The 12,866-nt window shown below is 43.5% G+C and overlaps 3 protein-coding genes across 7 annotated transcripts in view; all 3 read left to right on the top strand.

Moving 5' to 3' along the window:
• LOC126563070 (protein lethal(2)essential for life-like) overlaps window positions 1-12,866 on the top strand; it is a 566,897-nt gene that overhangs the window by 531,642 nt on the left and 22,389 nt on the right. The gene's annotated exons all lie outside the window — the stretch shown is intronic.
• LOC126561535 (high affinity cAMP-specific and IBMX-insensitive 3',5'-cyclic phosphodiesterase 8) overlaps window positions 1-12,866 on the top strand; it is an 88,162-nt gene that overhangs the window by 59,273 nt on the left and 16,023 nt on the right. The gene's annotated exons all lie outside the window — the stretch shown is intronic.
• Window positions 1-12,866, top strand: part of LOC126562737 (F-actin-capping protein subunit alpha) — a 172,348-nt gene that overhangs the window by 18,833 nt on the left and 140,649 nt on the right. The gene's annotated exons all lie outside the window — the stretch shown is intronic.

Here is a 12,866-nt window from a genome sequence, read left to right on the forward strand (position 1 = left end):
TGCTGGCCCTGTCCGCTTTTTTCCGTTTCCACGATTTTTCCGTCACTGACAAACAACACATCAAAGCCAAAGAGCCGAGTTACATTGGGTTATAATGGGGATCGTTTACCCACAGACGATGGCGGGTATCACTGAGCTGATTACGACTTCAAGAACGATGCTTTTTTATTCTTGCTTCACTATACTTTTGTAATCGAGAATTTTCCTTCACCCACTCACACACATTCACTCACACGCATACAGAAGGCTTTCCCACTTTCCAGTGATGGTTCCTTAAGGCATCACCAGAAGCTATCGTACGTTCGTAGAAGAAAATCGTGTCACCCGTCGTTTAGTTGCTTGCTTGAATGCCTGCCCCGGCAGCTGTCAGATTAAAATCACACCGATGCAAAGTTGCACCTTCACAATCCCGGCATTCACGACTTCCTGTGGAAAAGGATTTACAGTACGGCTAGCATTTCATGAAGCCTGGTCGAGTTACGGATTGAACATAATTTTAAAAGAACAAAACAAAAACGAAAACACGGACACACTGCGCACTTGCCATTTGTTATTTTGCACTCACTGCTTGCGAACTTTATTACGATTCTGGCGAGCATATAAGCTTTCACTGTTAACGGTCACCATTTCAACGCTGGTTCAACCTGCTTTGCGATTTTGCTTTTATGTTGGTATTTTAAAGCGCTGTATATGTTTCACTTTGTTTTATTGTACAACGGTTTTATTGTGCGTTTGCTCAGTGCTGGGCCTTTGAGCGGGCACCGGAACACGTCATGACACTCACTACGCCTTTCCGTGCAACGGAAAGGATGCTTTCTTTCTGCATTGTGCGCGGAAGGAAACGAAAGTCTGCTGTAATAAAAAGACGATGTTTTCTTGTTAACAATTATTTAAATTAAATCACAAATTTTGGTCTTGATTGTTTTAAGCCAGAGAAATAAGCTATCAAGAAAGGCAAACAAAACTAAAAAGCTTATTTTCACTTGTGCCCGATATTACACAAACTTTGTAATCACTTTTGAAACAATTCACTGTTGCACTTTATCTTCATCCGATCGAACGCGATTGCAAAATTAGCGGTTGACAATTGACAACTGCTACTGCAATCCGGAAAACTCCTGTAACCCCGGACCACACCACAAGCGCGCACACAGCGCTTTCCTAATCTGCAAGTAATAAACTGCCCGCTAAATGGATTCAATTTTCCACCTGATCTACGTCCAACAAAGGAGGAAGAAGTGTGCACCGAAGCGACAAATACCGATTGTGTGTATATCGCCTCAGAAAGCAGCACCAGACGCTTCTGTACCGCGTGTCTTTACCGTTCGGCACCTTCTAACGTATTAACCGTCTGCAGACACGATGCTCGGGCGGTACCGGAGAAGATCAACGTCGCGCGCATTCGCTAGTGACGAATGACGATCAACCCAGCAAAGGTGAGAAGTGTGAGAGAGCGGAGAAGGGAGCGAGAAGCAGTAGACGAGAAGCAAAAATCGTATTTCGACGCAATGATAAACAGAGCAACGCGGGCTTCACTTTTCTCGTTTCTTTTGTTCTGCATTTACGTCTGCGAGATCGGTGAGAGCGATACGCATTTTCTCACTCGTCCAAACTCACCCCTCACACACGTGGATGCTGCCCGTTCACTCACGATCACTCACCCGGAGGCTGGTGAGATGATCTGCAATCTCACGGTACGCTTTAAACGCCAATGTGAGTGAATGAACCGTTTTATAGTTGTTTTTAATGTTGTTTCACTTTGAATTTCGATTCGCTCGTCTTCTCTCTTGCGTCCTTTGTTGTAAATGCCTCGTTCCTGTCTCTTTTTTTACATCAAGCACAATTTTTTCCCTTCTTTATTCAACGTTACATGTCAACAAATAATGCTCAAAGAAAGCCCCTAACGCCCGTACGTACGAGCCTTGTGTGGTTAGGAGGTTTTAAATTAAAAAAAAACATTCTCACAACGCAACTCCCGGCATTTCCCATCGCTTCGGAAGGTTAGCTAACGATCGCACTCTCGGCAAACAACCGTGTGGAAACGCATCAACAACTGTAGCCGGTAGTTCCCAGCAGCAACAGCCCGCAGCTTTTCCTTCGGGACCAAGCCACAGCGCAAAGCGATGCCCGGGAGAAGGTACTGCTTTATGTGTCTGTTGTTCTTTTATTTTTTCGTTTTTGTTTTACTGCTTCAACAGTTTTCTCCTCACCTTTGACACTGTCGATGAGAGGAGCATCGTCTTTCTTGGGTACGTTGCGAGCTTAAGACAAGCGGTGAAATACTGCCGATGTGTTCCCAACTGTTTCCCAACAAAAGATCGTCCAGACGACGATAATGATGATCGTGATGGGTTTGTGATCGAGTTACACATCATCAGATCATCTTACTAATTGCTCTTCGTTTTTTTGTATCACACACACACACACACACACGCTCACTCACATAAGGCAGATAACAATTCTAGCACCTTCACGGCGAAATCTTGACGCAACAACATACCGCAACAACCGCGTTCACTTTCGTACTGTTCGCAAAATACTGCCGCATACAAGACGAATTTGCGCGATCTTGGCTGATGCTGCTGTGGCTCCTACTCCATGATCTCTCTCTCTCGCTCTGTACATTCTCCAACTTCAACGATACACAAACGTGGTCAAAATAATGTTGCTCACGCTCGTTCAAAAAACCCACCCAACCACCCTTTTGGAGTTGCTTTCTCTCCGCGATCTCCACGGCTGCAAATTTGTTCCTTTCTGTTGCCCGAAAAAAAAAGAAAAAGAACAGACCTCTACCGAAGCAACTGTTTCTCCCGTCAATTTGCCAGTTTTTTTAGCACGTACTTTAGTATCTCGTTTCGTTGTCTCTTTCGCGCGTTTCTTTCAACCCTTGTCGGCGATCGCGAACCACCCCCCTTTGGTTGACCGCAAACGAAAACGAAAGCCTTCAGCCGGCAGCATCTCAGCAGGGGGTTGATCGTGCAATTTCCCCTTCGTGGGGTTGTGCTGTCGGAGGGTTTTTTTTTGTATTCGCATCTCACATCTCATCGTTGACTCACTGGCAAACCAGTGTGAGAGGAGATACGTTTTATTCCGCCTTTGGCGTCATCTCTCCAAATTTGCTGTCCATCATCGAAAGCATCCTCTTTTCATCGAGGCGCGTGCTGCTGACGGGCAGTGATTCCGCAATTTTTCGGCGACCCAAAACCCGTTGCAACGTATTGGAGAATTTGGAGCGAAACATCTAATGAAAGGGTCCCATAATAATAATCACACGTGAGCCGAAGCCTATCTGCCCCTTTTTTCCTGCGCCAGTGCAGATCACTTTCTTCGTTAAAACAGGATTTTTGGAGGGAGGAAAATAGAGAGCAGAAGAACAAAAGAAAGATGAAAGGGGTTTGACATAGCTGAGAGTTGAAAAGGGAGGCTTTTTTTTAGGGAGGGTGAATATGTTGCGAGAAAGAGGGGGAGCAGATTTAGCTGATAGAATAAGCAGGTCAATCTATGACTAATAGTACAGCAGCTGATTTTAAGGTATCCTAGGAATTCTTGGATGATAGACAGTATTGGCGAGTCAAATTCTTTGGGAGATTTCACTCTCGTATTATGAATTTCATAATTCGTTACAAGATGCATTAAAACCTATTACTAGTTCGAGCTTTCCATTGCTTTTAATGTATAGCATTGAACTGTTGGCATTGCGTCATGTCGGACAACAATTTTTCCTATTTTCAATAATTATCATCCCTCCACCTCTTTCCAAATCACTTTCGTAAACATTTTCAGCACGCAGCATTCAGCTCTACGCGTGCGTTCAACTGATGCTCCGCGATCCAACAATTCGCGCACAATCACACGAGTCGCTCGTGAACTTGATATATCTGTCTGTCTGTAGCGTCCGGTTTACATTGCAAACTTTTCTCAAAGTCTCACGAGACCAAAAAAAAAAGTGAAATGAAAAGAGGACGGCGTGAATAATATTGATACGTTAAGCATTCATTTTTCTGCTGTTTTCGGCGATCGGCGATCGTTGGTAAATATCGTTCACAACCCGACGGCAGGAAGGAAGCTGTTTACTTTCGTGTACACCGCGCACACTCTCGGAACCGGTCTTGGTCGTCGCTGTCACAAGCTGGACAAACGTGAAGTAGTGCTACCCAGCGTCATATGCCGCAGACACTCGATATCGGCATAAAGCTCCCCCTGATGGGAGATGATCGGTTATGGGTTTCGCCGTCTTTACGTTCCACAAAGGAACCGATTATAAATTCGTACGCCTAAATCATTGCCATTGCGTTTGTAGGGCAGTATCCCGAGTCTTTGGGATTTGTCAGCGAAAACAAAGCTGTTTGGTCGGGGGATGATCTTTGCGGCTTTCTCGAGCGGCTTAAGGATGCTTCTTATTTGTCTAGCACGCCATTCATCAAAGCGAGTAGAGAGAGAGAGGGAGCGAATTTGGTTATCGCGTTTGACCAACGGTAAAGATCACACGTACGGTCCTCATGTACGGAACGGAACACCTGACCGGATATATTAGCATAATTAAACAAGCTTGTCCGGCGTGTTCCAGTGTAGCGACGGTATGTTATGAATACATTGATTCCAAATTAGTTGTCGCTCTTAATCGCTTTCTCATCGCTTCTCACTCGGATGATCTCACATGGTCGTAAGTCATCCAGACAGTGGCAGACACTTTCCATATCGCTGGAAAATTTGATTCAATTTCTTCGCTTGATTGTTTCACACCGTGCTATTGAGTTGTCACTGACCTCAATTTAATTTTCGAAACTTAACTTACCCAAAAACGGAAATTGAATGCAAGCAGTAATCGTAGAAGGCATGGAAAGGGATGGAAAGGTATTTAGTGTCCCGAATGAAGCAACCCCAAAGATTCTTCCCAAAAGTTTCGCCGATAGATTTGACACGCGCGTGCCAAACAGCGCGTTAAGGGTGCGCCAAGATGGGCAAAAGAGGAAACAGAAAATCAGCTCCCTGAATAACGTCCAAATGCCCAAAGGATTCGAACGGGACCTTTGGGGCTTACCAAAAAGGGGCGAGAATTCTTGTAACTCAATTTCATACCATTTTGCGACTCAATGGTTCACTTCTGTGGAAGTGTGACATCACCAATAAGCTTATGCTGTGTGTAAAATCATCCTTTTCCATCTTAGCTTATTGGCATTACTTGGTTCCAACGGTTCTGATTGGAATCGAACAAAAAGGAAAGAATTTCCATTTCCAACTCTCAATCCCCAAGCGACAACTTTATAGATCGTTATCCTTCCACCCAGGGATTGATGAGTGTACCATTATGAGGGGGTAAAAGGGGCGGGAGATTTCTTTGAATGCTCCGAACCGGTTAAAATGGTAATGGATGAGTTTCAATTAGCCTTGGGATTTATCGATGACAGTTTACCTGGTTTGCATCCCCACAAAATGGGATGTACATGGCAGGATGTCTTTTCATTTTGAATGGCCTTGTCGAAAGAAAGTTCTCTTAAAGACTTATGGAAAAAATTTTTTTTGGCGGGATCTTCATTTTACTGTCATGCCCCATACGAATTTCTTGAACATGTTCTATTGAAGAGTTTAGGGTTTCGCCATTTATCTTGTGAATCTGCTCCCGTAAAAAAGTTCGGCACACTTTTTCTCTAATTATAGAAGCTCTTCTCTAGTCTATTTCAATAATGTTCTAATCTGCCATAAACTGCCTCTCTTTTCAGACTGGAAAATTGTTCCTAAAAGCTTGTTACTTATGGGAAGCAAATGTGTCTAATTATACATCTACCGTTTCTTAACTAGCCAAAGAAATTCATTCGCTCTACATAAGCACGTTGAAGTTGTTGGGCAATTTCAAGCGAATGGAATGGAAAAGAGTTCAAGCGTACCAACGGGCGTTCTTGTTTAGGCCCTAAAAGCATCTTCCAGCTAACATTTAAATCCAAGTTTTCGGAAATTATCCTCTAATTGATGGATGAGTTTGGCCATTTATTACAAGTCTTTTGAGGATGGAAACCCTTCGCCGTTCTATGCTCAAATCGAAAAATAATTATTCTTCAAGATACCATAAGAACGAACGCTAGGGAAATCCAGTTAACACTGATTCATAATTACACATCCATCGTCTAAATAGAAAGAAACCTGGAATCCTTTTTTTGTCGAAAAAAGCTTGAAGACGTACAAAACCTTTCATTGGAAGCAGGTTCAAGAATCAGGTGAACCCTTATCCTGTATTTCCTATTTGTATCCGTTTGATCCCTCCGAAAGTTTGATCCTTCACGGGGCATTGTGTGGCGTTATCCTCCGTTTTATCCTATTTATGTTTTTCTTGTGCTCGTTTTTTTATCATTCGGACAATTAAAATCCATCAACTTCACATCGTATTTTGTGAAGATTGTATAAGTTAAAAAAATATTTAAAAAAAAAACAGTTCAAAGGGTTCATGTGAATGATTTTGATCACGAACTCGAAATTCCTTTTCCGTCGCCCTCAAGTTTGGTCGGTCATCGGTCAGTCGGTATCGAATTCGTTAATTCGTTTCACATGTTTCCGAGTAATAATCATAACGATCAGTCGCGCTCAGTTCGGACCCATCCAGCAGCTTCTCACCCGGCACATTCGAGTGTACTTGTGACTTTCCTCACCGGGTTTCGATATTTTCTCGTGCAACACAGCAAAGCCCGGAGCCAACAATTCCATCAATCTTACCACCGATTACTGCCTCCTTTTCCTTGCGCCTCCTGCTCTGTCGGCCAAGTTCAGAGTGGTGATGATTGCCGCCGGTAATAGAATTGGGAACACGAGTGGGAAAACAGAGCAGTTTGTGGGTGCGAGATGCGTCACAATGGCGAAGCCCAACGAGCAGGCGGCTTAGAAAAGTCATTAAGAATCCATTCTTGCTCACTACCGCTGGGACACACACACACACACACACACACACACGCCCTTTAGGTGCATGATTCCTTTCTGGCACTTCCTGCACGACGGGGCTGATTCGTTCTGATTTCGATTTGATTTATTCTTCACACGGGGACTGCTCACACAGCACCCAAGGAAGCGGACAGGTAGAAAAAAAAACGATCCAAACCCTCTCGGGTCTCTCAAGGGACATCATCGGCATTAGTGTGACGTTGAACTGGACTGGCGACTGGTTGTTGTTTTGTCTTCACTCTGTCCCGTCTTCCTAACCTTCGTGACGCTTTTAAAGGGCCTGCCAAAATGTACTCACTTGTTGGACTTCTTCCAGCCATTACAGGAAAAAAAAGAAACAGAATAGGAAGCATATCCCAGGTCGTCCAGTCCACGGTGCATTAGCGCAAGGATTTAACCTCATCATCGTTACAAAACCCATACAAAGTTTTGATTGATGCCAGACAGCTTTTACTACCGACTCCTTCGGATTGTTTTGTACCTTTTTCGGCTCAGGCAAAGGCACACAAAAACGTTCGTTGAGTTGGAATTATTATCGCGAGGCACACATTTTAAAACGACTTCGTCACGGTCGGATGCTGACTTCAATTACGTGACGCTGATTGTGGGTGAAAACAAGAATCGATGCTTCGATGAGAATTCTTGTGGTTTCCTTCATTTCGTCCAGTAGAATTTGTTGACGGATTGCGTTGAAAGGTGTGGACGATTGTAGCTTCAAAAGTATCCTATCACATTCTTTTCGTTCTCGTCTTCATTCCGGTCACACAAAAATTACTGTGCGTGAGAAGTGAGAGATTACTTATTCCAAGGATCAAGAAGTTCTTTGTGGTGTGGATGGAAAAATACGCTTCATCCCACGCTGATAGAACACACCACTGGAAAATGAGCACGAAGGTTTAATTATAACTTTTTAATAAGTTTATTTTTCTACTGTTTTGTTTTTCTTTTTCGACTCATTGCTCGGTTCGTTTCTACTGATGCTTGAGCATCAAACTTCTTCAGGATTGAACTTGAGGAATGAGTATCGATTCCTGAGATTGGAAACGGAAATTGTGGGAATCGATATTACTGGGAATCGATGGTTTCTGTAACACCTGACTTGAAACAGTGTATCTGGGATAGAGAGAAATATCCTTTCCGGTTGGAAATCGGTCAAGTTCTGAGTATTTCATATCACGATACGTTTAGGTCCTGAGGGAAATATGTCAGTATACCATTCCCATTACTTGAAATTGGTAGTAAAATAAACAGAACAAGAATTGCCTGTACCGTTGATTTACATATCTTGACAGCATCGGTCACAACACAACAAACATTTAAAATTTATACATGTACTTAAAACTTTAATGCATAAACAAACCAACCAGACAACTCGCGTGCATCCGTTTCTTTACATTAAGCAATTTAAACGAGATCATGATCGTTAGCAATGTCACATAGAGTGACACGGCCATTGCTCGTGATATGCATCCATATAACAGGGTAACGAAGCTGTATCTGGAACCCTTTTCCGCTTCATCCCGATGCAGTTTGTATCGCAAACAGGCAACGATCGATACACCCCTAATGAAGCTGCTTAACCACTAGATCAACGGCAAGCAAATGATGCGAGAAAGAAAACGAACCACCGATAAACAAGGCTTGTTAATGGTGCGCAAAAACACACAGCCATAGAGAGCCTTTCATCTCACAACCACCATTCATTGGCTCATGTTACAGCGGTCATGATGTTCCGCTGCTACTAACGGAAGTGGTTTACAGCGTACAGAGCTTAGCGTGATTAGATCCAGTTAATACACCCACACCGGAGGCTGGGTGGGTGATCGCAATGTACCTTCCGCTATCGATTAGTTTATGCTCGATTTGACACCTTCAGGGGGCGCGTAGAAGAAGACCGGTTAATGTGCATACTGATTTGGAAGCTGGAAGAGACACTAGAGAGGGAAATTGTGTTTAAATAGCTGGATGTTAAATTGGTGCAAATAAAAACGATAAAAACATTTCATTAAAATCGATTTATAAAACCAAGAAAGGATCGTTGGCGGGAAAGGTGATCCCAGTGGTAAATGTGACAGTGGTATGACCAGGGATTATATCCTATCCGGATCGTAATCCTGTAGTGAGCACTAACTCTCCATCTTCTTGTCCTTCTTGGCTTAACGAACTGCTAGGTTACGCTGGCCATCGCATGGCTCCTTCTTTCCTCTATAACTACGCGGCTTGAATAAGTCTCTTAGACTCGTAGAAATGGTCAGTGGGACCTGGCATTATTCCTACCAAAAGCATAAAATAAAACCATTTCCACCCTGTTCAGTACATTAAGTGTAAATCGCAGCATGAGCCCTGGAATTGCATCGGAATCACTAATGAGCAAACCACGAACGAACGAGAAACCGTGGTGGCGCTCCAATCAGATCTAAGCCCGAAAAGGAAAATGAAATTTTCCTCCAGCACGACAAGATCAGATCAGCAGGGCAAGTGCTGATGTGATTGCGATTTAATTCCGCACCACTGCAAGATGCATGCACAGTGCGTGCTGCAGTCGACCCACCGCTATCGGCTCATGCCTCGCGTTTAGATCCGTTTTGCCAGTCAAATGCCCGATACGGAACGGAACCGTTCGAACGAACGAGTTTTGGCACACCTCTTCAGGAAAGTGGATATCTCCGCTGTAGCGCGAATGCATTCGAAACTGGTGCACACATGATTTTCCCACCCCGAACGAACGATGCAATAGATGCGCTATGATGCAGTTCATTGACTGGAGTGTGCAAGATGCGACCAACCAATAGCGACAAAAAAAAAATCGTAAAACGAAAACATCGTCATCCCAGCAACGACACAGACACACACCCACGTGTGTGTGTATGATCACATTATCTCGCATGTGTTATATGTGCGCTCTCTTTGATAATATTTGCCCTCGCGGCGGGTCCCAAACGAAGGGAGCGTGTGGGTGATGTTTGCTTTCAGTTTTCACCCGGTCGGTAGGGTGGCATTCTTCTTCGATCGTTTCGCTTCTCGCGCCCTTTCACCTGCGGCGCCGCGAAGGTGCTAAAAATGATGAGAGTTGGCGTTGACTGCTGCTGCTGCTGCTGCTGCTGAACTGTAATAGCAGTGTCACAAAGCTTTCTGGCTGAACTGAAGGCGTCCTCCCGGTGCCACGGCAGTGTGATTTAGATGTGAGAATTTTCTAACGATCCGCGTACAATTTTTCCCTCCCACAATGCAGCCCGACATTTTTCCGAGCACAACCCTCCAACGAACCGGGCACAGTTCTCCGATCAGTTTTCCTTCGAAACGGGCAGGTTCACGCCGGAGGGAAAGATGATTTCTCTGTGGACATTTTTCTTCATTATTTTAACGATATTGTTGCATTCAGCTGGTTGGTTGGTTGCTTGGTTTCACACCGGCGATAAGGTGCCCGTGAACATAATACCTAGACAGGGCTTTAATTTGCGATGATCGTCGGAGTTTCACTTAGCCTAATTGTTACGTTCATTATTTACTTTGGCAGCTATTATTTTGTACTCATAATTGGGTGGGTTTTGCATTTCGCTTTATCCGTCTTTAATTTCATTTGCATATTTTATCTATTTTTTTCTTATTTTTCGTCCTTACGATGGATTAAATTGTTTATCTCTTTCTGTATGTGTTGGTTTTATCCAAATAGTCCCTTTTTCCTTATCATTTAATTTCTTTTATTTTTTAAATTAATTTTTGAATTCATTCTTTTCGATATATTTTTTTAACACAAAATTACATAAAGTAAGTTGTAAACGTCTGCGGAACCTCCTGTACGTAATTTATTTTCTTAAACCCATGTACTTTTAGTCCCCTTTTCCAAAATCTCCCAAATTATTGAGCAATTAAAGAATACAGCGCATTTATCCAACTCATTAGCTGTGCCAATAAAATGGAACGATCCACTCTTGACCCGTGACGAAGACCCAGGCTCAAACCTGCACAACCGTACGGGTTGGAATTTACGAGCAAAAATAAGCTCCATTCTCCAGTGCTCTCGACCACTGCATGGTGGCTCGCTTTGGAATAAATCAAACAATTCCTTTCTTTCGCCCACAATCACCGAGCGGCTCCTGATGTCACATTCGAGATAAAACGCGACCCAGGAACCGAAGAAACCGAACAGAACATTCCAATTCTCCCATCAGCAGGGAAACGGGTTTATTGGACTGCTTCGGTCGAATGGCTTGCAACGGTTACGTTCGCAGCCTTATTCATCTATAAGTCATAAAAAATGTGGGGGCAGCGCTAAGCATCGCAGCAGTTCAATTTATCCGATCGTCTGCAAGAATTAAGATAGCGTAGAACGCATTTCATCCCGTATTTCTAGCATTTGGCCCGAGCGAGAAGCGAGAAAAGAACACGGGACACAAGCGAATCGATGAAGTAAATGCGACTTTTGTTCGGGGTTCCCCCTTTTAGCATCTCTTGGAGCAGCGCAACGAACGATGTTCAATAAAAAAAAACCCCAAACTCCCGTGGTGGAATTTCTTGATCAATTCCGGATTCTTGTAAGTAGCTCGAACAGAGCGTTTTTTTTTTAAGATGCTTCGATCAGCGGATCGGAGAGGGAATCTTCACGCACAACAGGTTGATTCGACATGTTTTCCTTTTATTGGCGGCAGCGAAAGTGGTTGACTGATCGGTTAGCTTAATAGGCGAGAAATCATGCGGGATTATTTGTGATATGCTTGATGGGTTAATTTTTCTGGAGCATGTTATCTGTGTGTTTTGAATATCGACAGACAATATTTTACGCTTTCAAATTGGCAACTTTGGACTTCAAATTAAAATGTTATTTTATCTAACTTAGTCCAGCTTATCTTGAGTGTAATTAGTTTTAATTTGAAAGTATGCTTCCACCACATAAGAAACGAAATAAGACGTAAATTTGGACGATAAATCTTGTCATAACAAGATCAGTTAAAGATGAGAGCATTTGAAGTAATAGTTCCTACTACATAATTGACATTCATTCAAACCACTTTCCTTTTCATAACTTTAATTTTTATCCTCTCTCTCTATCTCTCTCTGCAATAGACGTAAAATTTTGACCAAATCGCCTCCACCACAATTTACACCATTGTTGAACCCCGAAATGGACACTTGGCTACCTCGTATACTTCAGCGACCATTGGCACCAACTTCAAGTTGAACCGTTTATGACTTATGACTTATTGCTTTACACTCCACAAACCCCTTTCGCTTCTTCCATTTGCCCATGCGACCGTCGAGGCAGCAGAGTAGCACTTTCGCCATTCCATCACAAGAATAGTACTGCTGCTTCTCCAAACTGTCTCTATACGACCAGTTTAAGCCTTAAGCAAACAGCATCAGAAACCTTCAAACCCAGCCATTCCCCTTACGGACGTATACGGACGGAGCGTGCATAAATACATTTATGCCACATGCAATAACTCTATTACTCAACGGGAAAGTTGAGCCTTTCAGCTCTTCCTACCGAGTGGGGTGCAAGATTTCGGTACACTGATCTTTCTCCCCAAAATTCTCCCTCGCGCAACAGTTCATTGCCTTCCGGCCTGCTGCACGCTATTGCATGTGGCATCCGAAGAATCTAGCTTCCCCTTTGCAATAATCGACCGTCACCATTGTTGCGAATTATGCTCGCAGGCACGCAACATTTCTAATCCCTCGCTTTATACGCTTTGTGCCATCATAATTGCATGCGTACGTCTTGGCACCTGATGGTACCTGGGGGTCTAGAAAACATTTCTCTAACAAGCGAGAGAGCTCCAAAAGCAAACAATGTACGTATGCGCGTCATTCCAGCGCGCGTAGAAAGAAAGTGCCGGCTTATCGTTTTAACTACGAAATCTCACACATTTCGCTCCCGGGGACTACTCCCTGTGGACAATGTTTTCGGTGCACAGGTGCCAAAACAGGTTAAATAAATG

Source organism: Anopheles maculipalpis, chromosome 3RL, assembly GCF_943734695.1.
Source record: "Anopheles maculipalpis chromosome 3RL, idAnoMacuDA_375_x, whole genome shotgun sequence".
In the NCBI taxonomy this organism is placed as follows: domain Eukaryota; kingdom Metazoa; phylum Arthropoda; class Insecta; order Diptera; family Culicidae; genus Anopheles; species Anopheles maculipalpis.